The sequence below is a fragment of the Xenopus laevis genome, chromosome 1S (assembly GCF_017654675.1).
Source record: "Xenopus laevis strain J_2021 chromosome 1S, Xenopus_laevis_v10.1, whole genome shotgun sequence".
NCBI lineage: Eukaryota > Metazoa > Chordata > Amphibia > Anura > Pipidae > Xenopus > Xenopus laevis.
The window spans coordinates 187,743,295-187,770,242 of NC_054372.1; the positions used below are offsets into that span (position 1 = coordinate 187,743,295).

General features: G+C 41.3%; 1 pseudogene; it reads left to right on the plus strand.

Moving 5' to 3' along the window:
- The window catches only part of LOC108705441, a 78,171-nt pseudogene that overhangs the window by 24,045 nt on the left and 27,178 nt on the right, over positions 1 to 26,948 (plus strand).

The following is a 26,948-nucleotide window of genomic DNA, read 5'->3' on the forward strand; positions in this document are numbered from 1 at the left end:
AAGCATGGTCGCTCCAAAATCTTAGTATCTTGTAAGGAAAATGAAAGGCCCTTATTGCCGTCCTTTCTTCAGTTTCAGGCAGCCAGCAAGGAACTTAATCCCTTTTTCATTCCCTTGAAGTGTCAAAAGGATTGGATCAGTGGCACCTACACTGGCAATATTTTACTGTAGACAACACAACAGAATGAATTCCATTTTCGCTACACTCAAAATTTGCAGAGCTATTTGGAAAGCCATTGTGGATGACAGTAATAAGCTGCTGTTCCAAGGCACAGAGAATAGTGATGAGATGACCATTTTATCTTTTTTCAAAGGCACCTTTTTACATATGTGTGTAGCGCTATAGTAAACTGCTTTGTATTTAGCAGTTATAGCTACTTTCCTTTGTGGGCTGATACCACAGATGAGCTCTCTTTCTCAGGGGTAAGCCCTCGCAGCGGGGTGGAGGTGTAACTGTAACTGTGTGCAATGCACGAGAGATTGGGCGCCAGTAGTTTTATTTGCTTAAACAATAAACTGAGTTTATTTACCAAAACCAGAGTTCACAATGGAGCATGGAACATAGGGTAACACATAGATCAATCAATGTAACAAGGTATACTCACTGTATTAAACATAGAATGACTCTCTGCAAAGTAAAGAGTACACGTAGTGAGCTAGGCAGTTTGTTAGAAGGTATTTCCCCAATCTTCAGGATTACCTTAAGTGGAACTCAGAAAACTACATACTTCCCTGAGCCTAACACTTAGGCACTACTATGGGGTCAGTAATACCCGGGATCTTAATCCCTCTAATATCCTCGTCGGAGCTTTGAGCTGCTCAACTACATACCCTATCTATCACTCCTAGAGTGATCTATTAAAGGGTATAACTATCACTTCCTATACTCAGGCTGAGTTCCACCACCCCTAACCTCTGTGGCCTAACAGAGGAAAGGTTCAGCAGCAATGTCCCTGACCTCATGGCTTTCAGCCCTTTTATATTATGCCACAGTGCCATCTAGCATCCACTGTGAGAACTGCATGGATTACATAAACACAAGGCCCCCATAAGGACCCACTTGGGCGTCAATATCACTAAGAATATGCCTGTACACAAAGAGTAAGGGTGTCTAAATTTTCACATCCCTACATGTGTATTTGAATATGAATGTATATACACAGATAAACATAGATATAAAGGGGAGGCTGATACATCAAGGTTTGCATATGCATTTATCTGTAACTTCAAAATAAAGTGATAGGAGTTTGAATAACACATAGGGGCAGATTTATTAAGGGTCGAATAGAAAATTAGAATTTTCAATTTTGTTTTGATGTCAAAATTGACCAATTGCAATTTATTAAAACAATTCCATTTTTTATCTGGCCATTGTATGATAAATTTTGTAAATTGGATTCACATTTTTGAAAAAACTCGAATCAAATTTTAACAATTCCCTAGTCAAATTTGACAGTTTTGAATTTCGAATTAGAAATTTTCGAATTTGAATTTACACTTCAACCCTTGATAAATCTGCCCTCTAGAATATCATCTCAACAGCAGAATCTCTTGATTCACCAACAAATCTTGAGCAGCTAAGGCTTGCCAAGCATTTTTATTCTTGACATCCAAAACGGTCGGATGCTAACTGATGAAAGGGCCACCGACTCTTCATTTTACTTTTGTGTTGGATGTCTATTGAAATTGAAATGGGTAAATGTATGCTTTTTTCGATTTAGTTTAATTGAAGGCATTGTTGTCTATCTTGCAGATATATCCTGACATAAGCCACTATTGTTTATTTAGCAGTTGGTCACAAATCACAATCTTGCTTATCGTCACCTGAAACCCACATATTTTGTTATAATAATCCTACGTTAGTGGTTTCTAGACCTATGTTGTGAAAACCCAGGGTTTTTCCATATTGGAAAGCAGAAGGGAATGCAGCCTTGCAGTTGGGGAGGTATTGTTAGTGAAATACCCAAAAGGATTCATGAATAGAGCTCTCAAAAGTAGAGTATTATATAGCGTAACAATATGCAGGAATGTGTATGATTTCTCCTATCTGTGATATATGAATGACCATGGTAAAAGCTGATATCTTACAGGGAAGACACTCAACTTGGGGCAGAGATGTAGGGGGTATACATTAACTAGTGAACCCATTTGATGCACTAGAATACTTAGTTATAACTGTATCCATTTCAAGGACTTGTTTCCTCTATCTGGTAACATTGAACAAATAATGACTTTCATATTCATTTACCTTGAGTTTAAGAATAACTTCACCTGCATGATACTTTCCTATTCAATGGAACATTAACTCATTATTCATAAATATGTGAAGATAAAAAATGTTCTACATAAGGACCTAACTTCCCACTGACTTTCCCCCTGCCTCCCACGGACATTAGCTTAAAAATGTTAAAATCTGCCAAATGAAGACTGTAATAAAGCCCCGAATTTCTGTTTCTCAAACACCTGTCTGACTCAAGCAGCAAAGTCATTTCTGTACAATTTTATGAAGCAGCAGATTAACCCCCCTTTAGATTTGCAGCTCAGAAGGGGGTGTTAAATTGAGTCCCACAAGAATGGGGAAAACAGTGCTGTTAAATAAACTGTTCCTGTTCAGAACAGAAATCCAAGATGCTTTATGTGACACATAGGGGCATATTTATCAAGGGTTGAATTCCGAATTGAAAAAACTTCGAAATTCAAATTCAAAAAGACCAAACGAAATTAAGTCACAGTTTTTTGTTTTGCTCAAATAGGTCCGTTTTTCGATTGGATAGGTCCGTATTTGGGCGAATTCAAATTGTACGAATTGAAGGAATAGCCAGTAGCGATCGTTGAGGGGGCGGGCCCTGGTGCGTGACGCGCAGCCGGGCCCCGCCCCCTCCATACGGCCGCATTTGGCCGCATTTTCAGCGGCGAGCGGACTGCTGGGGGGCCCTGAGGGGGTGCGGGCCCTGGCTCGCACCCCCTGCTCCCCCGGTAGTTCCGCCACTGGGAATAGTGCATTTGATCGAATTCAATTCGAAGTTTTTCCCAAAAAAACCTTCAATTTTTCAAAAAGTCCACCAATTCACTCCAAATAGGTTCTAGGAGGTCCCCCATAGGCTAAAACAGCAATTTGGCAGGTTTTAGATGGCGAATGGTCGAAGTCGAATTTTTAAAGAGACAGTAAATTTCGAAATTCTATTTTTTTTTCGAATCGAATTTGGACTATTCCCTAGTCGAAGTACACAAAAAATAGCTTGAAATTCAATTTTTTTTTCATTCAAAAATTCACCTCTACCTTTGATAAATCTGCCCCGTAGTGTAGTAACCTAAAGGAATTATATTTTTATCTAGGAAAAGTTTTGCTGATATGTTCTTGTGTGATGGCTTCAGATATACAGTATTAAATGCAAATTGATTGATTACTACAACTCAAATTTTGACCTGGCCTTCAGCATTAGGAAACCCTTGGGCATAATAGACAAAGTAAAAAAGAATATATATATATATATATATATATATATATATATATATATATATATATATATATATATATATATATATATATATATATATATAAAAACAAGGGAAAGTTGTGCTCACCACTAGTTTTTAAAATCATTAGGCGGGGGTGCAATGAGGGTGTGACCACAAAATACATATAGACAAATACAGAGGAATCTTGTATTTGTCTATATATATATATATATATATATATATATATATATATATATATATATATATATATATATATATATATATATTTGTACAAAATGGAGTGGAGTGCAGACCAGTCCGTGACTTAGTCCAAATAGGACAAATTATATATCAAACAAAAAAGTCCAGACCACTTGCTTAATGAAACAAAATTGACTTTTACCAAGCAAGAAATTGCAACGTTTCGAAGCTCCCGCTTCTTTATCAAGCATAAATGATTACAATGACATCACATCCTATATAGGGTCACAGGCATAAGTTCCGCCCACACACATATGTAGAATAATTAAGCATAACCCCATGGTATCACATAATATCACCCAGAATGAGCATAATTAAGCATTGCTGACATAATTCTAATAAACACCAGGTTATGCATCAAGTAACTAGTAACAATTAAGTAACAATAACATATATTAGTTTTCACTCAGATTATCAAAACAATGTAACAATTAGGATATGTATTATCAATCAGTCCCAAAGTTACCCCATCTCATTCAATGATTGTAATATCCTATATACTAACCGAAGGCCTATCTATGTCCCGAGTGGAGGGGAGGCAGATGCGCACGCAACTTCGGTTAGGATCTATGAGATGCGCGCGCAACTTCAGCCGAAAGACATAGATGCGGCCTTCGATTAGCAGATGTGCTGGAAGGTTAGGATCAGAACAGGTTAGGATTGGGGAGGCAGATGCGCTGGAAGGTTAGGATCTAGGGAGGCAGATGCGCTCACCGTCTCCTTCTGCCTCCCGCCGCCTCTTCTTTCCTGCTCACTCAGGCGGCGACCGCTGGAAGGTTAGGATCTAGGGAGGCAGATGCGCTCACCGTCACACTAGGGGAACCGGTTGCGTACCTGCACGAAAGTCTGTATAAGCGTCGGCCATCTTGCTACTCCTCTGCGACTTTGTCATCCGCCCACTGCCAAATCCGCCCACTAAAGTCTGTATAAGCGTCGGCCATCTTGCTACTCCTCTGCGAGTTTGTCATCCGCCCACTAAAGTCTGTATAAGCATCGGCCATCTTGCTACTCCTTTGCAAGTTTGTCTAATGGCGGCGCTAGCGTCACTCTAGGAGGGGAACCGGTTGCGTACCTGCACGAAAGTCTGTATAAGCGTCGGCCATCTTGCTACTCCTCTGCGACTTTGTCATCCGCCCACTGCCAAATCCGCCCACTAAAGTCTGTATAAGCGTCGGCCATCTTGCTACTCCTCTGCGAGTTTGTCATCCGCCCACTAAAGTCTGTATAAGCGTCGGCCATCTTGCTACTCCTTTGCAAGTTTGTCTAATGGCGGCGCTAGCGTCACTCTAGGAGGGGAACCGGTTGCGTACCTGCGTGGGTGGCCATTTTTAGCAAAACGGGCTATATTATCTCCAAAAAATATTGATGTTGACATGATAAACAACCAAGTGATTGCATTACTTCCTGGACAAAGCTGTGTCTTTCTGAGTACTGACTGTATTGATTCTGAAGACGAAAGTGAGAAACTTAACTTCCCATTAGAATATTTAAACACTATCAACAATGCTGGATTACCACAACACAATCTTATACTCAAAGTAGGAACAATAGTCATGCTGTTAAGAAACCTTAAGGGTAGGGGCACACGGCGCGATTTCGCCGCGATTCTGCGCTAAGCGAGTTGTCGCTGCGTTTTTTAAGCCGAAATAGCTTTGCTAACTTTGGCGCTGGCGTCAATGCAAATCGCGGCGAAATCGCTGCGCTAATTCACACGCGGCGATTCGTTTTCTATTGTCGTCCGAAGTTGCCTCGCTGAGCGTTTCCGGGCGACAGTAGAAAAAGAATCGCCGCGTGTGAATTAGCGCAGCGATTTCGCCGCGATTTGCATTGACGCCAGCGCCAAAGTTAGCAAAGCTATTTCGGCTTAAAAAACGCAGCGACAACTCGCCCAGCGCAGAATCGCGGCGAAATCGCGCCGTGTGCCCCTACCCTAACACTAAGCAAGGTTTATGTAACGGTACACGGTTGGTTGTGAAGAGCATGAGACAAAATGTTATCAAGGCAGAAGTGCTTACAGGATCCCATAGCGGTGATACTGTTTTGATTCCCAGAATTGACCTTACCAGTTCTGACAGGAATTACCTTTTAAACTTAAACGACGACAATTCCCCATTAAGGCTGCATTTGCCATGACAATCAACAAATCACAAGGACAAACATTGGATAAAGTCGGCATTTACCTATCTGAGCCTGTGTTTGGTCATGGTCAACTTTATGTTGCATTTTCAAGAGTGCAGCGTTCATCTGATGTTAAAGTCAAGATTTTAAGTACAGCTCACCAGGGAGAACTCATTCAAGGACAGGAGAACATTTTCACAAAAAATGTTGTTTATAAAGAAATTTTTCAGTAACACTTTACTACCAATAAACTCAAAATTTAAGAATTCTAATAGCAGATAGGTAATAACAAGCAATAGGCACAGATTCACTCTACATCCCCACAAATTAGCGTCGCCAGTTGCTGCCTGGGGATGCAGAGTGAATCAGCACCCATCGCATTTTGCTGCCTCACTGTTGTTACCATTCTTTCATTAACGATTCTTTAGAGAATCGGGGGTTTACTGGTACTTATATAAAGGCATACAGATCATATTCTCTATTGAGTCCCTTTGGATGTAGCGTTTGTAGTGTATGGATCCAAAATTTCTCCCTTTTCTGGAGTTGCTGGAGTCTGTTGCCCCCCCGGCGTGGGGGGGCAACAGACTCCAGCACAAGAAACCTCAAGGTTGCTACCGAATGCCGTGCTGCATGAAAGTGCGTTCGAAATACAAGACCATTACACATGTGACACTGAGTACGCAGTTTACATGCTGAAATGTCCCTGCGGGCTGGCCTACATAGGGGAGACTATTCAACCTATACGTGACAGGATAAGCCAGCACAAATCTACTATTAGAAAGGAGGTGTTGAAATTACCGGTTCCGGCGCACTTTCATGCAGCACGGCATTCGGTAGCAACCTTGAGGTTTCTTGTGCTGGAGTCTGTTGCCCCCCCACGCCGGGGGGGCAACAGACTCCAGCAACTCCAGAAAAGGGAGAAATTTTGGATCCATACACTACAAACGCTACATCCAAAGGGACTCAATAGAGAATATGATCTGTATGCCTTTATATAAGTATATTACAATCATTGAATGAGATGGGGTAACTTTGGGACTGATTGATAATACATATCCTAATTGTTACATTGTTTTGATAATCTGAGTGAAAACTAATATATGTTATTGTTACTTAATTGTTACTAGTTACTTGATGCATAACCTGGTGTTTATTAGAATTATGTCAGCAATGCTTAATTATGCTCATTCTGGGTGATATTATGTGATACCATGGGGTTATGCTTAATTATTCTACATATGTGTGTGGGCGGAACTTATGCCTGTGACCCTATATAGGATGTGATGTCATTGTAATCATTTATGCTTGATAAAGAAGCGGGAGCTTCGAAACGTTGCAATTTCTTGCTTGGTAAAAGTCTTTTTTGTTTCATTAAGCAAGTGGTCTGGACTTTTTTGTTTGATATATATATATATATATATATATATATATATATATATATATATATATATATATATATATATATATATATAATTAGCATATTATTATATTTAGTGAATAAAGTGCCAACCTATTGTAAAAGATAAGAATATTATAAGTCACAGAGGAGTTCCATGACCATATAAAAGCACAAGGCCGAAGGAGTCCTGGAACTCCAAAGTTACTTCTAATATCCTCATATTTTCCAACAAGGGCTACTTAATTTATTATAATACACAAGTTTTAGTGAGTCATATGACAAAAATGACATCACTATGCTCCATTTATAATTGATGATGTCGCTAAGAGCCATTTATATAATGAATAAAGTGCCCCCTCTTATAAAATATAAGGATATTAGAAGTTACCGAGGAGTTTCATAACTATATAAAAACACAAGGCTGAAGGTCATGGAACTCCGAGGTAACTTCTAATATCCTCATATTTTGCAACTGGGGGTACTTTATTTATTATAATACACAAGTTTCAGTGAGTCATGTGACAGAAATGACATCAGAACTCACCGTTTATAACTGATGACATCAGAACTTACCGTTTATAAGGATATAATTTACATGATTTTCATGGCTTTTGTGTATTATAGGGTATATAATATTAGTGTACTCATATTATTAGTTTATAATACGATTAGTATATACTTCAGGGATGTCTAGTCTCAAAAACTCCAGCTGTTAAAGTGCAAAGGCTGCTTGCAACTTATTGAGGAGCTCACAGCAAAATGTCCTAGGGGGCGGCATGATGCTCAACCACACCCACATTTATTCAAGAACACTAGGGATGTGCAGGTGATACAATCATTTTTTAAATTTCCCGTGCACCAATCCCCATAGCTCCGGTCCCAATGATGAAAATTTGCAAGAGGGGACAGGGGTGACTAACGGCAGTGGGCCTTGGGGCGCCCACTATGTAAATCTGGCCTTGGGTACAATAAGGCCCAGTAAAGCCAGTTTGCCCTAGAGGGACCTGCACCTCTAGTGTGAAAGTCGGGGAGCAGGGACCCCGTGAATGAGTCTAGTGAGTGTCAGGAATATAATGTTATACTGTAGACTCTCTAGGAGAGTAAGACAGTGAGGGAAGAGAGAAAGAGCAGCTTTGTGCTCCATCAAGGAGGTGTAACAGGTAGTAGCATCCCAGGCTGTAAGATTTGCCTACAGTGAAGGGACACAGTGGATAGGGTGTCAGGCTTAAGGTTCTCCTCCCTGACCCCTCCACTGGGTGACAACTAGACCACGTGTGAGGTATTTCTGCCTGGAGGTGCTGTACTGCATTGACTACATCCTCAGTGAATGCACCTGCCTTTACCTCTGATATACTGTCTGACACATGTGCCTATATATTCAGCAAATGCCTTTTTCCTGATGTAAGTAACCTGTGGATCAAATAAAAGTTTGTTCTTTTTGACTTTAAGAACCTCATGGCGCCCATTTCTTTATTGGTTAAAGCACAGTAGCCTGTGGGAGTTGTAGTTGCACTACATCACACCTTCAATACTACCTTTTTGCGAAGGCCCTGCCTTAAGTGTTAGAGTCCAGTGTAACCCATGCTCTAGTATACTAGCTGGCGATGAACCCTGTTGGCCTGGATAGTCCAAAAACGTGTTACAGTTAATATGATGGTTTTAATGCGATGCAAATCCTGGTAACTGAACATTTGGTTATACTATGGTAACTAGGCTTTCAACTGCAAATAGGAATGAATCTCATTTATTGTTGCTCTTGGACCTAAGAGAAATACCTGCTCTTTTCAGAATGCCATTAAAGAACATTCTGTTCCAGTCTAATGAGTCCAATTGCTTCTCTGAATCCATTACTCTATTGCCTGACTGTTGCAGGTTGTGCGAGGACTTATTCCTCAATTACAGAGCTCATTACACTCACTTCTTCACTATATCTAGTGGGTAGTCAGCTTTTTAGCTAAATGTAGTCTACGCTGCACCATTTGCACTCAAATCTGGGCTCGTTGTAAGTATTGGCAGCTCAGGCACTGATGCAGTTTAATGTGATTTCCTAGCTGGCTCTTCCGTAGAAGGTAACAGTCATGTATAAATATGTAATCTGACAATTGCCTATAAGACTTGCGCATATCTTAGTTATTAATTGAAAATATATACAGTATACCAGCACACCAACTCATTGATAAAACTCCCCTGAGGTATGTGCTGTAGTATCAACAGAAAAGGGATATCAGTATTCCACCAGGTAAAGCTATTGTAGTTTAAACAACTATTAATAATCTTTACACAGGCTGTTTAGAACTCAAAGGGGTTGTTCACCTTTGAGTTAACTTTTAGGGGCAGATTTATTAAGGTTTGAATGGTAAATTCAAATTTTCAAATTTATTTTTCGCGTCAAAGCAAACAAATTTCGAATTTAAAAGCACCAACTTGAATATAAATTCGAATGTGAGATTTTTTTTCACACCTCGACCATGGTAACAGTTCTGATTCGAATATTCGCCACCTAAAACCTGCCGAGTTCATGTTCATCAATGGCATAGGTCCGTTCAACCATCTGCATATGTTAATTGCCTTCCCGACATTCGAGTTTTTTTATAATTTAATTTCGGGTCGGGACTATTTGATCGAATATTAGAAATTTGAATTTTTCATAAGTAACCTCCCATTCAAATGTATTAAAGTAAAAAAAATTCACATCTTTGATAAATTACCCCCTTAGTATGATGTAGAGAAATATATTCTGAGACAATTTTCAATTCATTTTCTTTTTTTATTATTTGTAGGGATGCACCGAATCCAGGATTCGGTTCGGGATTCGGCCAGGTTTCGGCCTTTTTCAGCAGGATTTGAATTTGGCCGAATCCTTCTGCCTGGCCGAACCAGATCCTAAGTTGCATATGAAAATTAAGGGCGAGGGGAAATCGCGTGACTTTTTGTCACAAAACAAGGAAGTAAAAAATGTTTCCCCTTCCCACCCAAATTTGTATATACAAATTAGGATTTGGATTCGCTTTGGTATTCGACCGAATCTTTCGCGAAGGAATCGGGGGTTCGCCGGAATCTTTCCTGAAGGAATCGTGGGTTCGGCCGAATTCAAAATAGTGGATTCGGTGCATCCCTAATTATTTGTGGTTTTTGAATTATTTAGCTCTTTATTCAGCAGCTCTCCAGTTTGCAATTTCAGTAATCTGGTTACTAGGGTCCAATTTACCCTAGCAACCATGCACTGATTTGAATGATTTACAGAGCATTTGTTTTTTAGATGGGGTCAACGACCCCCATTTGAAAGCTGAAAAGTTTCAAAAGAGGCATATTATTAAAAAAAACGACTTAAAAAATGAAGACCAATTGAAAAGTTGCTAGGAATAGGAAATTCTATAACATACTAAAAGTTAACTTAAAGGTGAACCACCTCTTTATGAATGGGAATGTGTTTTTTACTTTTATATTTGTGCCTGTAAGTTACCCCAATACTTGGAGGCCCATTTATAGAAAAAAATTTGAACGTCTTGAAAACGTGAATCAAATTGAATTTGAATTCGACTAAACTTGAATCAAGTTTTTTCTCTGAAGAAACCCTAGCAAATGGGTGCTAGAAAGTTAAATTGTTTAATCCGGAGCTCTCACATGATTTTGTAGTTGTCCCCCCTCCTCTAACTTGTGATCAGTCAGCAATGAAAGAATCGCTGTTTGGCTCCTTACAAAACCCGCTGTTCAATCTTTAGATTGCCTTCTACAAGTGGCAGAAGATCAAGCAGGCATTGCAGGGAATTATTCCAGCCAAAAGGACTCTTTCCAAAGAAGTGGAGTATCAGACTTCACAGAATCAGGTTTCCAGCACCAGATTGTACCCCAGTACCAAAGAGGTGGAATTCAGTGCTAGTTTGGAACAGTCGAATGGGAAAATCTTCTAGTCAGTTGAGCCTCCCAGACGATCCATGGGAAGGCTGATTATGTTTGGAAGGGAATTTTACTACGCTATGGAGGCAGCCTACGTAACCCCTGTGTTGCTCAGTTTGGGATTGACCAAGAGTTTGTACAGTCTCGTATGGCTCATCAGCCCCATCTTGGGATTCATTCTCCAGCCAGTTGTTGGAAGTGCCAGTGATCACTGTCGCTCTTGATGGGGGAGAAGGAGTCCTTATATCTTATGTTTGGGGATCATTGTGGTGTTGGGTATGACCTTCTATCTAAATGGAGACACTGCAGTATCTGGTATGGAATATCTGGGGGTAGGGAGGGTGTTATTTATTCAAGGTTTTTACTACTGAACAGTCCCCTAAACAACCAATAAGAACTTTGTATTTTATTCCCTTGCTGATCAAGTTCATTTCCAATTGGTTACTATAGTTACCAGAGTAAACCTATTAACACCTGTTTGCACTAATTGCGTCTTCTTGTTTCCTATTCTAACTAAAAGTTTGCTCCAAGTCTGTATTCACCCCCCCTTTTTTTTTTTAACTCAGTGGTGCTGACTTACATGTTTAAAATCAGACCCACATGAAGGCTAATTAGCAGAACATTTAGGGCTCTTACACACGGTTTGACCTGCGCTCCCCTGTGTTACGATTTCTACTGTTCAGCCGCAGGGGAGTGCAGGAGTAGACACACTCAATTATTGTCAAGGGGGCTGTACTCACACAGACGCATGTAAGCGCCAAATGCATGTGGGACGCAACATGCTGCATTTCACCTGCATTCGGCGCTTACATGCGTCTGTGTACAGCCCCCTTGACAATAATTGAGTGCGTCTACTCCTGCACTCCCCTGCGGCTGAACGGAAGAAAGAGCAATGCAGGGGAGCGCAGGTAAAACCGCCCGTGTGTTAGTGCCCTGCTTGGGGTTAGTGCAGTTTAATTGCTAATTAGTATTTCAGACTTTATGCATGACTGGTTTTAAAGGCAACCCTAAGGGTAAGACTACACGGGCGTTTTCGGAACGATCCGACACACTGCGCAAAAACACAGGTGTCAAGCCGGATGCAACAGAGATAAGGTAAGATATACAAATGTCGGATGAAGGCACAGTGTTGATCCGACGCGATACGACTGACGGATGCAGACGCAGTGCGCAGCGTCAACATGCGACAGACGTGTTGCGTCGGATCAACACCGCGCCTTCATCCGACATTTGTATATCTTACCAGATATATCTTACGCCAGAAAACATAGATACATTGAAAATGAGAGTCAGTTTGACTTGACAGCAGGCACAGAGCATTGCAACAGCCACTAAAGCAAGTTATCTTCATTTTTTTACTCTTGGTTCCTTGCGTAAATCCAAGTTGGTAGCAAAACCATCCTGTTTCTTCTTTTATTCCTACCTAGTTGCTCAATCCCTTTAAATTGCAACTTCAGTTTTATGCACCTGACATGCATTTAGAATATGTTAAAATAGAACTAACATGCTGAACGAATAAAACAAAACCCCACTTGCATTTAGTAGTAAAGTACAGGTATGGGATCCGTCATCCGGAAACTCGTTATCCAGAAAGCTCCGAATTACAGAAAGGCCGTCTCCCATTTTATCAAATAATCTAAATTTTAAAAAACTATTTCTTTTTTCCTCTGTCATAATAAAACAGTAGCTTGTACTTGATCCAAAATAAGATTTAATTAATCCCTATTAGAAGCAAAATCAGCCTATTGTGTTTATTTAGTGTTTAAATGATATTCTAGCAGACTTAAGGTATGAAGATCCAAATTACAGAAAGATCAATTATCCGGAAAACCTCAGGTCCCGAGCATTCTGGATAACAGGTCCCATATCAGTAATAAGTGCACAAGTAAGTGTGCTTGCCCATAGCCTGCCTTTGCTTTTTACTTTCCAACATGTTGTAGGATCCACAAAATGTATTGCTTATTGGTTTCTACTTGGCAATCCCACGTGTACAACTATGTTTGTAAATGAGCTTTTATGTGTCTTTCCACCCTGCTGTTCTTCTCTGGTTGCTATGGTATGTGATCCTAGTGATGATATACTAATTTATATGATTATTTGGTATATTGTTTTTCCATAAAACACTGTATTGCCCTTGTTTTTTTTACTCATTACAGCCTTTCAGACAATCATCCCAATCTGGTTGTTCACTAATTAAAATGTTATTATTTAAATACTGATAACTAAAAAAAGAGACTAAAAATAAAATGAGCTGCATACATCACGACTTCCCCTTTAAGAAAATGCATGGGAACTTCTGAATCCTTTGTTTTCATTTATAGCCGTTTGTTGCAATCAGTCAAGTCAAGCCAGTCAGACGCATCACAAGCCCATTGTGAATCTTCTAAACCATGTGACACTCGTATGATTCCAAATTAATCAAATTTGGGAATCCCAGAGGAACATTTCTTTCAGTAACACTAAAAACAGAGTCTTTTTATTTGTTGAAATGTTTGTAGTAAGGGTGGTTCACCTTTAAGATATCATTTCTATGTTATAGAATGGCTGGTTCTAAGAATTGTTTTAATTGGTCCTCATTGTTTATTTTTTTACCTTCTTCTTCTGACTCTTTGCAGCTTTCAAATAGGGGTCACTGACCCCATCTAAAAACAAATTCTCTGTAAGGCTACAACTGTATTGTTATTGTTACTTTTTATTACTGATCTTTCTATTCAGGCCTCTCCTATTCATATTCCAGCCTCCTATTCAATTCAATGCATTTGTTGCTAGGGGAATTTAGAACCTAGCAACCACATTGTTGAAATTGCAAACAAGAGAGCTGCTCAAAATGAAAGCTAAATCTTTAAAGGGGCCTGGCGAAAACTACAACTTCGCAGAAAGCAGCTATAGAGGAAGCTGCTTCCTCTATAGATACACCACCGAACATAAATAATAAAAATGAAAACTGTAAATTGTCTCAGAATTAGGGATGGGCGAATTTTTTCGCCTTGTTTCGCCGAAAAAATGACACCCATAGACTTGTATGGTGTTGTGCGTCAAATTAAAAAGACGCGCGTCAAAACAAATTTCGCCGGACAACAAAATGTTTTTGACGCCCATAAACTTTAATGGGCGTTGGCGTCATTTCGCCGGCGGTGAATTTTTTGGCGAAGCGAAACGGGTAAAATTTGCCCATCGCTATTCAGCATATCACTCTCTACACCATACTTATAGGAACTCTGGACTGGGGGGCGGGACAGTGTCATTGTGGGGGGCGGGACCATGATGTCGCAGGGCGGGACTATGATGTTGCGGGGTGGGTTTTCAGGGGTCTGGGCTATGACATGGAGATTGGCTAATTGCCGCATCAATCACAGGGAATCCTGCCCGGTTTTCCTAATTTGGAAAACTGACCTGGCAGTTTTGACCCGGACAGTCCGGTTTTGACCCAGACAGACAATTTTTTGAAGGGCTGCCCAGCTCAAAACCGGACAGGTGGCAACTCAACTAATAGATCAAAGGTGCTCCAAATTAAGGCACAGTGCTCAGAATTAAAGAAATATCACTTATCTGGGAAACTGCAGGTCCCAAGTATTTCAGATAACAAATGCCGGTAAATTTTTCATCTTATTCAACCTGACTTGGAAAAGTGTATATCACTGGGGTTATAAACCTTTTTCTGTGCATGTTCTCTTGCAGCCGTTCTCGGGAGCAGTGCAGAAAAGAGGACCTGGGCGATAGTTGTTACTAAGCTGGGAGTTGTGGCCTTTGATTTTGCTGTGGATCGATGGGCCAATCAAGGCGTATCTGTTCGATGTGTGCTCACACCATTATAAGGAAAGGGGACTTCATTATCATGTGCTCTTCACAGGCAAGTGCTCCTTTAATACCTTCCAATTCCCAGGCCACTCCAGTGCAGGATTCCTAATCATTTCATCTTCAGCCGGAATCATGTACCTGAATCACAAGCCTCAGCTCAGCATAGACTGTAGCAAAGTGAGATTCTGGCACAAGGAATAACCAGATGCTTTGACGATGGATTGAAGTGCTGCACATACTCGAACACACAGAGCGCTTTTATGTGTTTTATATTTAACAGGATATTTTCCATTTCCAAAAGCTTCAATTTCATTCCCATCCGTTCTAGCCTCTAGCTGCTCTATGTCAAAAGTTATACATGGCCAATGCTAAGGCAGCGTATTGCCCATAGATTGTCTCAGAGAGGTGATACAGCCAGTGTGTGTGTGGGGGGTGTAAAATTTATTGTAAGTGCCGATTTTTTTTTGCCGATTGGTAATGGCCAGATATTAAATATATTGTGCTTTTAAAGGAAATGTAAAGCCTACATTTTCCTACTATGTATATAAGTTGGCCATATCTTCTCCACCCAAGCCACATCATTTGTGAATTTGTGAATATTTTTTAAATATTATCATTGTAATGCTGCTTGGCCCGCCCACAGTAAATGATGCTTAAAGGAGTTGTTCACCTTTTGAGTTATTTTTAGTGATCCCAAACCAGTGGCTCATGAGCAACATGTTACTCACCAACCCCTTGGATGTTGCTCTCAGTGGCCTCAAAGCAGGTGTTTATTTTTGAATTCCAGGCTTGGAGGCAAGTTTTGGTTGTATAAAAACCAGATGTCCTGCCAAACAGAGTCTCCTGTAGCTGCCAGTCCACATAGGAGCTACTAAATGGTGAATCACATCCCTTATTTGGTACAAATAAGTTTTTTTGTAGTCAGCACTCACCCACTTATTAACCTCTTAGTGATTCTGGCGGTGCACGTGTCCAGTGGCCCACTGTCCAACCGACTTCACAAAGTATTCCAATATATGACACAGCTCCAGTCAAGATAATAATTTAAAAAGCCTTTATTTGCACATGGCTTCAAGATCTGCAACAAACATGACGTTTCGGGCTCACCTGAAAAAGGGCTACAGGTGAGCCCGAAACGTCATGTTTGTTGCAGATCTTGAAGCCATGTGCAAATAAAGGCTTTTTAGATTATTATCTTGACTGGAGCTGTGTCATATATTGGAATCCCTTATTTGGCACCCCCAGGGTTTTTTTTTGCTTGTGTTGCGTGTTACTCCCCAACGGGTATAAAAGGTCAGGACGCCTGATGTAGGGATGGATATTCTAAGATAATTTGCCAGGGTCAGAACTAGGGGTAGGCAATAGAAGCATGTGCCTAGGGCGCAGTGGTGGTGGGACCATTCTATGACATACTAAAAGAAAGATTTGTTATCCAAAACCTCCAAGGTCCCGAGCATTCCCATGCTCCCATGCCGGTCCCATACCTGTATGCAGACAGTGAAGGACTTGTGCATGATCTACTCATGTGGCAATACATATAGTATAGTATAGGATCCATTATCCGGAAAACCGTTATACAGAAAGCTCCAAATTACAGAAAGGCTGTCTCCCATAGACACCATTTTATCCAAAAAATCAAAAGTGATTTACTTTTTCTCTGCAATAATAAAACAGTACCTTTTACTTGATCCCAACTGAGATATAATTAATCCTTATTGGAAGCAAAACCAGCCTATTGTGTTTATTTAATGATTACATGATTTTCTAGTAGACTTAAGGTATGGAGATCTAAATTATTGAAAGATCTGTTATCCAGGTCCCAGCCAGTCCGGCTCCAGGTCCCGAGCATTCTGGATAACAGGTCCTTTACCTGTAGCTCTTGACTTGTGCATCTTCACAATGTCCCACTGGAATAGAAATTGGGAGAAAAAGGATGCATTGTTTTGATCATGTACGAATGAGGGCATATAAAATGTCTGGCAAAATGATAAGCCATTAAGAGGAAAGACATCAAAGAACCTCTTGTATCTTAGAAAAACTAGGCTCTAGGATCAGACATATCCTCCTGCAATGCAAAGACTTCCCTAATTGTGTTGGATGAATCCAGCAGATGCTTTGAGACTGTCAAGGTAGAAAAGTCACAGCACAAACTGCTCAACAGAATAGTGGACAGACATGGTGTACATGAGGAATGGAGGACACACTGTGACTGTTTATTGACATCATTAGACTTTATTTGACTTAGCAATATATAAAAACTACGGTATAAATAAGTTGACAATTTACCATTTTTTCATCCATAGCACAACATTCTTTCACAAAACTCCAGCACAAAATATTGATTCAAGCAAAACACCAGTTCATAAACCTGATCAACCACAAAATATTTGCACTGGTACGAGTGAAGAAGCACAACACAAAGTGACTGCACGTAAGCGTATAGATCAATACTGTGTGTGGTCCATGCCCACTTTGTGTACGAGGGCCAAGGGCCAGGACATAGTCCATTCAGATGCAAGTGTAAAGCTAAAGTTTGCATTGTAATATGTATGCATGCATGGCTCATGTATAATTAACAATTGAATTTCTATTTTTTCCACAAATCCCTAAAAATGTGTGGTTTTCCTGTATTCTTTAAAAGCTCTAAAAAAATTCAAGATTTGTTGAGTGTAAAAACTAGGGATGCACTGAATCCACTATTTTGGATTCGGCCGAACCCCAGCGAAAGATTCGGCTGAATACCGAACCGAATCCGTATCCTAATTTGCATATGCAAATTGGGATATGCAATTTAGGGGTGGGAAGGGGAAAACATTTTTTACTTCCTTGTTTTGTGACCGAATATGGATTCGGTTCGGCCAGGCAGAGGGATTAGGCTGAATCCGAATCCTGCTGAAAAAGGCAGAATCCCAAAACAAATCCTGTATTCGGTGCATCCCTAGTAAAAACCATGAAAACCAAAAATTTGCCAGGTTAAACTTGTGGAGGTCCTATACAAGTCAATGGGAGCTGCACCGATACTATTGGACCATTTTAAATCACTTGGAACTTTTAGAGATTTCGAATTTTTTTTTTTTTTGTAACTTATATTTTTATTTGCTTCACATAAATGATACATCCATGTAACAGTTGTCACTTCCAATCAACCAACAGCAGAGAAATAGCACACACAAAGACAGGCATGTCATAATGATTATATAGTGAACAGACAAAGGCAACATGTTCAACCCTCAGCTTATCCTGATTAAGGGGCAGGTGGAGGGTGGGAACCCTGTGGGGTGGAATTAGCCAGGCCACTCAGTATCCATATGTCCCAAGTCTTCGTGAACCGATCCACTGTATCGTTGATGTGAGCTATACCCAGTTCAAAAGCACGATTTGCGTTCACCCTGTTAAGCACCTCAGTAAGACTCGGTGGAGTGATGCTCTTCCATTTAGATGAAATCGCCAAACGGGTGGCCGTCAAGATCTGATTGACTAATGCCTGCCCACTTCTACGTAACCTGGGTAAAGGTTTGCCCAGAAGCAGGGTTACTGGGTCCATTGCAATGGGTCGCTTCAGCAATTGGCCTAACAAATTCGCCACCTCAGTCCAAAGCGGTTTAATTAGTGGGCAGTCCCAAAAAGTATGTAGCATGGTCCCATGGGAACCACAGTTCCTCCAGCATAGAGGTGAGGAATTTTGGAATAACTTGTGCAGACGTACCGGCGTATAATACCAGCAGGTCAATACTTTATATATCTGTTCCTTTTGACGAGCACAGACAACCACTCGTTTCGCATTGTCCCATATCAGAGGCCAGTCCTCAGCCGGTATCGGTTGTGGGAGAGCTTGGTCCCATTTATCCATATAATTATGTCTGGGCTGTAAACCATCCGGGGAGACTGTCAGCAAGGTGTAAATTCTGGAGATGAGGCCTTTTTGGGGTAGACCATTAGCTGCAAGCATTTCGAAAGGCGTGGGAGAGTTAGCCTTGGCGTATGAAATGTATGGCGTGAGGAAATGGCAGAGCTGGAAGTACTCAAACCACTTTATGTCAGTCTGAGGCTGTCTATCTCTGAGTGCTTGGAAGGGTAGAATCAGGTGGGTTTGAGGGTCGAGAAGTTCTCTGATCGTGAAAAGCTGGAGTTGAGACCAAGTAGCACAAAATGAAGGATCAGTCCCCGGCCGAAATGCCGGATTATTCAAGTAAGTAACCAACAGGGATCTAGTCGAGATCAACTTGTGCTTGTGTCTAGTCCTGAGCCATACTGAATAAGTCAATTTCGTTGCTGACAAGGCTGATGGGGAGATCCGAGTAGAAGAGGCAGGGTCCCATATAAGAGCATTGAGATGATACTCGCCCGCCACTGAACTTTCAATACAGCCCCAAGAAGTAGACGGAAGGTGTCTTGACCACACTAGAATGTGCCGCAGCTGTGCAGCTTCGTAATACTTCAGAAGGTTGGGGACCCCTAGGCCACCCCTCGATTGTACAGTCATCATTACCGATTTTGCGACTCTGTGACCTCGGTAGGACCACACAAAGTTATGGAATAAAGTTTGAATGTCCTTAAGAGCTTTGGGAGAAATATGAATGGGCAGAGTCTCAAACAAATAAAGGAACTTCGGTAGAATGGACATCTTAATAACTGCTATCCTCCCAAGCCAAGAAATAGTAGATTTAGTCCATTTCAGGAAGGAGATCCTCATCTGTTGAATGAGCGGCTTAAAATTAAGACTGAAAAGGTGGGCATGAGAGGCTGCAATTTGGGTCCCCAAATAGGATAGGGAGTCCACCCTCCACCTATAGCTAAACTTAGGTTTCAGAGCTTCCAAAACCCCAGCAGTCATGTTAAGAGGTAATGCCTCTGTCTTGGTAATGTTTAGTTTATAGCCTGAAATATTACTGTATGTGTCAAGGACCCGATGCAGGTTGGGGAGGGAGACAAGGGGATTGGTCAATGTGAGTAGGACATCGTCTGCAAAAAGGGCAATTTTGTATTGTGTAGGGCCCACTAAAACCCCCCATATGTCTGGATGAGTGCGAATAGCTGCAGCCAAAGGTTCTATGATCAGGGCATAGAGCAAGGGGGAAAGGGGACAACCTTGTCTAGTACCATTATGGATCGGGATGGGTCTGCGAGACTGCCCTGGGAGTTTAAGATAAGTAGAGGGGGAGCTGTAAAGACTCTGTAGAGCAGCCAAGTAAGGGCCCGAGAAATTTAAGTGTCGCAATAGGTCAAATAGGTACGACCAGTCCAGCTGATCGAATGCCTTTTCGGCGTCTAAACTAAGCACTAAAGAGCTTTCCTGACGTCTCCGAAGTAGTTCAATCAGGTCAATGGTGCGTCTCGTGTTGTCCCCTGCTTGTCGACCCAAAATAAAACCGACCTGATCCCGGTTGATAAGTTTAGGCAGTAGTGGGGCTAAGCGGTTTGCCAGAATTTTAGTGAATAATTTAAGATCGGAGTTCAAAAGTGCTATTGGCCGATAGTTCGTACACAGCATGTGATCTTTCCCCTCTTTGGGTATGAGGGTCAGGTAGGAAGTCAAATTGGAAGGAGGAATAGGCTCACCATGGAGGTATTGATTAAAAAGCCGCACTAAGTATGGCAGCAAAACATGTTGGTAGAGCTTGTAATATTTATAAGTCAGACCGTCTGGGCCAGGAGTTTTGCCACCAGGCATGCGTTTAAGTGTGGTGGATAGTTCCTCCATGGAGATGTCCTTATTAAGTACTTCCAAATCAACTACCGTAAGACCCGGGAGATCAAGGGTGGCAAAAAATTGAGCAATAAGGCTTGAGTGGCAATTCTTGTCCTCCGTAGGAGGGGTCAGGTTATATAATTTGTGGTAAAAGTCATAAAATTGAGCGCCTATTTGGTCAGGGTTATATGTAAGTGTCCCAGTGGGCAGTGTAAGGGAAGTAATTCTAGATCGAACTTGCTGGTCTCTAAGCTTTCTTGCCAGGAGGGTATGCTGTTTATCGGCCTTCTCATAAAATAGCTGTCTTGTCCATATTATAGCCTTTTCAGCTTGTTGCTGTCGTAGGGCAGCCAAGTCCTTACGAATTTTGTTGATTTCCCTCAGTAAGGAATCAGTACAGCCCAGATTGAGTTGTGTTTCTAGATCCCTCAACTGCCTATGAAGTGTAAGATAGCTGGCATTTGCCACTTTCTTCCTATGTGCCGTTATACCTATCAGACGTCCCCTTATTGTGGCTTTATGAGCTTCCCACAAAGTAGTCAGAGAGGTAACGGAGCCCTCATTAATTTGGAAGTATTCCTTCAAATCACCCTCTATTTGAGAGAACACTTCTTTGTCATTTAGGATGGATTCATTAAGGCGCCAGTGGGCTTCCCGGGGTGGGGGTTTAAATAATTCCAGAACCAGGAGTATCGGAGCGTGGTCCGACCAGGTAATCGGCAGAATTTCAGACTCATATGGTAGATGTAGGCAAGGGTAAGATATGAAAAAGTAGTCAATACGTGAGTGTGATTTATAAATAGGTGAGTAGAATGTGTACTGTTTGTCCTTCGGATGTTTAGTGCGCCAAGCGTCAAAAAGTTGGGACTGTCGGATAAGTTGTCTAAAAGACGTAGATAAGTTATGGGCCGCCTGGTCGGGGGAGGGCTCTGATCTGTCCGTCACCTGAGAGAATGTCAGATTAAAGTCTCCCCCCATGACCACATAAGGGGAGCTGAATTGTTGGGACTTAGAAATCACTTTACGTAGAAAACTAATCTGTTTTTTGTTAGGGGAGTACACATTAACCAATAACAATGGCACATTAGCATACATTCCTTTCAACACCAAATAATGGCCATGTGGGTCAACAAGAGTTTGGTCAACCAGGAAAGGGCAATCCTTATGAATAAGGATAGCAACCCCTGCTTTCTTATAGGGGCCCGAGGAGTAGTAGGCTCTGGGATAAAGTTTAGAAGTAAGGGTATTGGGGCTGTCTCTCCGAAAATGGGTTTCTTGAATGAAAGCAATGTCGGCTCGCAAATGTTTGAGCTCCTTCAAGGCCAAGTATCTCTTATGAATGCTATTAAGGCCTTTTACATTTATGGACACAAGTTTAGCCATGTTTATCTATGAGTGAAATATGCCCTTCTGTCTCGTAGTTTTTCAAATTCAGGGACCTAACATACAGTCGACCAAAGGCCCTTGGCTCCCCCCAATGGCAAGCGAGTACCCCATAAGCAAAAAATCGGAAGTGGGTAATCATAATGCAAGTCAAAATATCAAGCAAAACAAGGATAAGTAGTACGTGCAAAAACCAGCACTTAAGAAACAGTTGCAGTACTGAACACATATGAAATGAATCAAACACACAATAAAAAATAAAAATGACAAGTAAATATAAACTTAGTAAAGCAATTTAAACAACTCAAGGGCGATTCTCTTTTCACTCTTATGACGATAGCCCAATAAAGTATTCTCGACTGACAGAATCAGGGAAAATAAGGCACCGACACTAAGCCTAGTGCCTGTGGGAGGTAGACCGTATACCTCCAATGAGGGGTGAAGATCCGTAGCCCAGCGGGGTCCGCCACAGGCCAAGCAGGTAGAAAAGGAGTCTCCATGTCCAAGGATCGTCTCGTAGCGAAATCGTGACCAGGAAAGTCCACTTTCTTGAGAACGTGAAGAAAAGCATATCAAGTAGGGTGATCAGGTGTCCCGAGGAGGCGAAGGGCTTAAGGCCAGTCTTGGCGATGAATCCTGTCGTCGGACTGTGGACCACTGGGGGGCAAGTGGTGGTGGTGGCCCCTCTGTCGTGGATCCTTTGCGAGGGGATAACCCCTCTTGAAGCGATAAGCCAAGCGCCTTCAAAAAACGAGATCCATTCCGTGGATTGTGCAGGGTATAGGTTTGGCCTGCTCGCGTGACAACCAATTTAAAAGGAAAGCTCCATCTGTATAGTATGCCATGCTCCTTCAGTGTTTGCGTAACAGGACGGAGCTCCCTCCGCTTGCCCAAAGTGATTGGAGAAAGGTCCGTAAAGATCTGGATTTTATGGTTGCGGAACCCCAGAATCTGTGTAGCTCTCGTCTTAGCCAAAATAGCTTCTTTGCCCTGGAAATAATGAAAGCAGGCGATGATATCGCGTGGAGGCTTTGGCGCCAAAGGTTTAGGGCCTAGCGACCTGTGTGCCCTGTCAAATTGCCAGAGATCGGGCGGCGAATCCGGGCATATATGAGAGCAAAGGTCCTTAAGGTAGCTTGATATGTCAGATGGGGAGACTTCTTCAGGGATCCCCCTGAACCTCAAGTTTTGTCTCCGTGACCTATTTTCCAGGTCTTCGCACATGTCGCGTAGCTGAAAAACTTCATCTTTAAGAGCAGCATTATCCTCCTCTACATACATCAGGCGCTGTGCTATATCATCAGTGTAATTTTCTAGTTTATCCGTACGATCCCCAAGATCAGTAATTTCCTTCCGAACCTCCTTCATTGCCGAATTCACAGCCGCAGCTACAGTCTGCGTAATGGTGGAGGTCAAAGCAGATTGTAGGTGCCCCAACTGGTCCGCCAAAATTTGCGGCGTCACTGGCTGGCCCTCCATATGCTGCGAAGCAGCTAAGTCAGAGGGGGATCTTTGTGGGGAGTCATGTAGAGGAGTGAGTGAAGGAGACATACTCACTGGTTGCGAGGGGGAAGCGTCGGAGCGCGGTGAACCCTGAGGAGCAGTATCAGAGTCGGCGCCATCTTGGGATTTAGTCAGCGCGCCACGGCCTGAAGTTTTTTGCAGGAATGGGGACATGGTGTGGCGTTGCGATCTAGTACCACGCTTTCCCATAAGGTAGAGTCACTCAAAAATGTCCCGGTAGCTTTTAATCAGCTCTGCAGATTGCTAATGGACGGGTTTGCAAGGATCCCTTCACGGAGCTCTTAAGATCTGCGTCCGGTCTCCACCATGGCTAAGGACCGCCCCCCAGAGATTTCGAATTTTTTATGTTGCAAGGAATTGCCCGAAAAACTTGAATTCTAGAGGGTTTCTTTTTCATTTGTGCTTTTTAAATTCAGATTATTTAAGAAATGTCATGGCATTCGTGGTTTTAGAGAAAGTCAGTTTATTCGTGGTTTCAAAAACCTCTAAAACCCCTAAAATGAGACTGCTGATAATTAGACCTCTTTAGCTGCTTTCTGTTTTGTTTTTTTCAGTTGCACCTGTACCTACATTTTTGTGCCAGTGCTTCTCTCAGGTATTGGGGAATTCGGGATTCGGCAGAATCTGAGCTATTTTTTTTATCATAACACATATTTGTCTGAATCCAACCTGGCTGAACTGAATCTGAACCCCATATAGCTTAATAAATTCAATATATTTCCGCCGGTGCACCGGCTTTTCCGGAGCAGAAGAAAGGTTCGGATTTATTTTGGTATTCGACTGAATCTGTATCCCTAGATTTGGGTATTCTGCTGAAACGTGGAAAGCAGTCCTGACTTCTCCTAATCAAATGACCTAACTGATACAAGACCCACTGCTGAGTTTTGAACACCAGAGATATCTCAATTGAAGGGCTTTAAAGGAAAACTATACCCCCAAAATGAACACTTAAGCAACAGATAGTTCATATATTAAGTGGCATATTAAAGAATCTTACCAAACTGGAATATATATTTAAGTAAATATTGCCCTTTTACATCTCCTGCCTTGAGCCACCATTTCGTGATGGTCTGTGTGCTGCCTCAGAGATCACATGACCAGAAATACTGCAGCTCTAACTGTAACAGGAAGAAGCGTGGAAGCAAAAGACACAACTCTGTCTGTTAAATGGCTCATGTGACCTAACATGTATGGTTTGTTGGTATGTTTGTGAGTACAGTGAATCCTATTATCCCAGGGGACGGCCCTTATTTTTTAAAATGGCCATTTTCTATTTATGATTACCCAATGCCACATACTACTAGAAAAGTATATTATTATGAAAATGGTTTATTTACATGGAGCAGGATTTTACATATGAGCTGTTTTATGCAATATCTTTTTATAGAGACCTACATTGTTTGGGTGGTATAGTTTTCCTTTAAGGATCATACAGTATGTTGAGGTCAGAAGGCTGCAGCCTTTGATCACTAGGATGGTAGATGCACAATTGCTAAAAGAATACCCCTGTGGCTTTTGCATCAAGAAGATGAAAGGCACCATAATCCGCAAAGGAAAGGCTTCAATGAAACATCTAGACCTGTGTCGGCCTTTATAGTCCTTTTATTTTGCAATAACACTATGGGGCAAATTTATTAAGGTTTAAAAGGTAAATCCGAATTGGAATTTTGATTTTTTTTTTGTGTCAAAACTCACAAATACTAATTTAAAAGCACTCGAATGTAAATTTGAATGTGAAATGTATCACACCTTGACCATGGAAACAGTTCTAATTAGAATATTTGCCACCTTAAACCTGCCGAGTTCATTTACAAGTCAATGACAGAGGTCCCTTGAACCATTTAAATATGTTAATTGTAGTGATGGGTGAATTTTTTCACCTTGTTTCGCCGCAGAATTGACGCCCATAGACTTGTATGGTGTAGTGCAAAAAAACAGACGAGCGTCAAAAGAAAAAATCGCTGCGCGACAACATTTTTTTGACGCCCATAGACTTTAATGGCTGTCGGCGTCATTTCGCCGGCGGTGAATTTTTGGCTAAACGAAACGGGTCAAAGTCGCCCATCCCTAGTTAATTGCCTTCCTGACATTCGAGTATTACTAGTTTCAAATTTTCAGGTCGGGACTATTCGGTCAAATATAAGACGTTCGAAAAATCCAGCGCGTTGAAATTTTTTTTGCCTAAAACGCATAAACATTGTCGCACGTCAAAATTATTCGGACGGCCATTGACTTTAATGCATGCGGCCAAAATAGGCTTGCATATAACAATTGTCACGAGCATCAAAATTGATGTGAGTCAAAATAATTTTGACGCCCATTGACTTCAATGCTTTTCGCAAACTTTTCAATGTTTCACGAATTTCACGGGAAATGGTGAAACATTCGTCAAACACTTTGAAGTCAATGGCCATCAAAATTATTTTGAGGCACGTCTATTTCGGCGCCCGTGACAAAATGTGTGCACCATTTTTCGGCGAAGCAAAACAGGACAAATTCGCCCATCACTACCAGTACCTTCTTTTTTCTACTTTTATAGGTGCAACAGTAACCTTGACATTAGAGACATTGACCTTTTATTAGGGTTCTGCTTTCAGTTAAAGGATTAATACCCAGCATGTTTCCCTAGTAGGAAAGAGATGGTACTAGGTATACTCGTTTCTTATTTTCTGGCCAATCATATCAGATGGCAGTTTGAGTGAAGCCAAATGATCTTAGCATTTTGTGAATTTTTGTGAGGTTTCACAAATTTTTCAACAGTTACTACTGGCAGTCTAATTTCCCTATAAAAAGAACATAGCACACAGATTTCCCACTCTAGTCAATTCCATTGTTGTGTCCATACAGGTGTTATACTCTCTATCCGAATTGACCTTTAATTGTATATACTTGTTTTACAGTATATGGGTGGGAGGTGGGTGCCAAGTGAGTTTAATACAAAACATTGAGAGGTGTGTCATTGCCAAGTTCAATTTAACCGAGAACAATAAGTATTATTCAAAAAAAGAAATTACTGTGAAATGTGAAAAACAAAGTTATCTCTGGGTCCCATCTGGTGGACATAGAAGAAGAAAATAGGTCCTCATTAATGAAGCTTGAAGCAGTTAAACAGATGATGACAAGCTGTAAGCAATGAAGTATTTTTTCCCCAAGTAATGCAGCTGAGATCAAGACATGCCAAGAATGTATTCAATTATGATTAAAGTACATTCCATGAAGCAGATACTGAATGTTCCTGCGAGGAAAGCGTTCTCAAAATAAAACAAAAAAAAGTCATGAACGTACTTCCCTTATACAAATATAGCACATGCTTCACTTAAAGGTACAGATTGCAAAGCAGACCCTTGATGTATTATAGTCTGGTTTGTACACACAAATACAAGAAGTCCTCTGCACGCAATCCATTATCAATATAAGGGA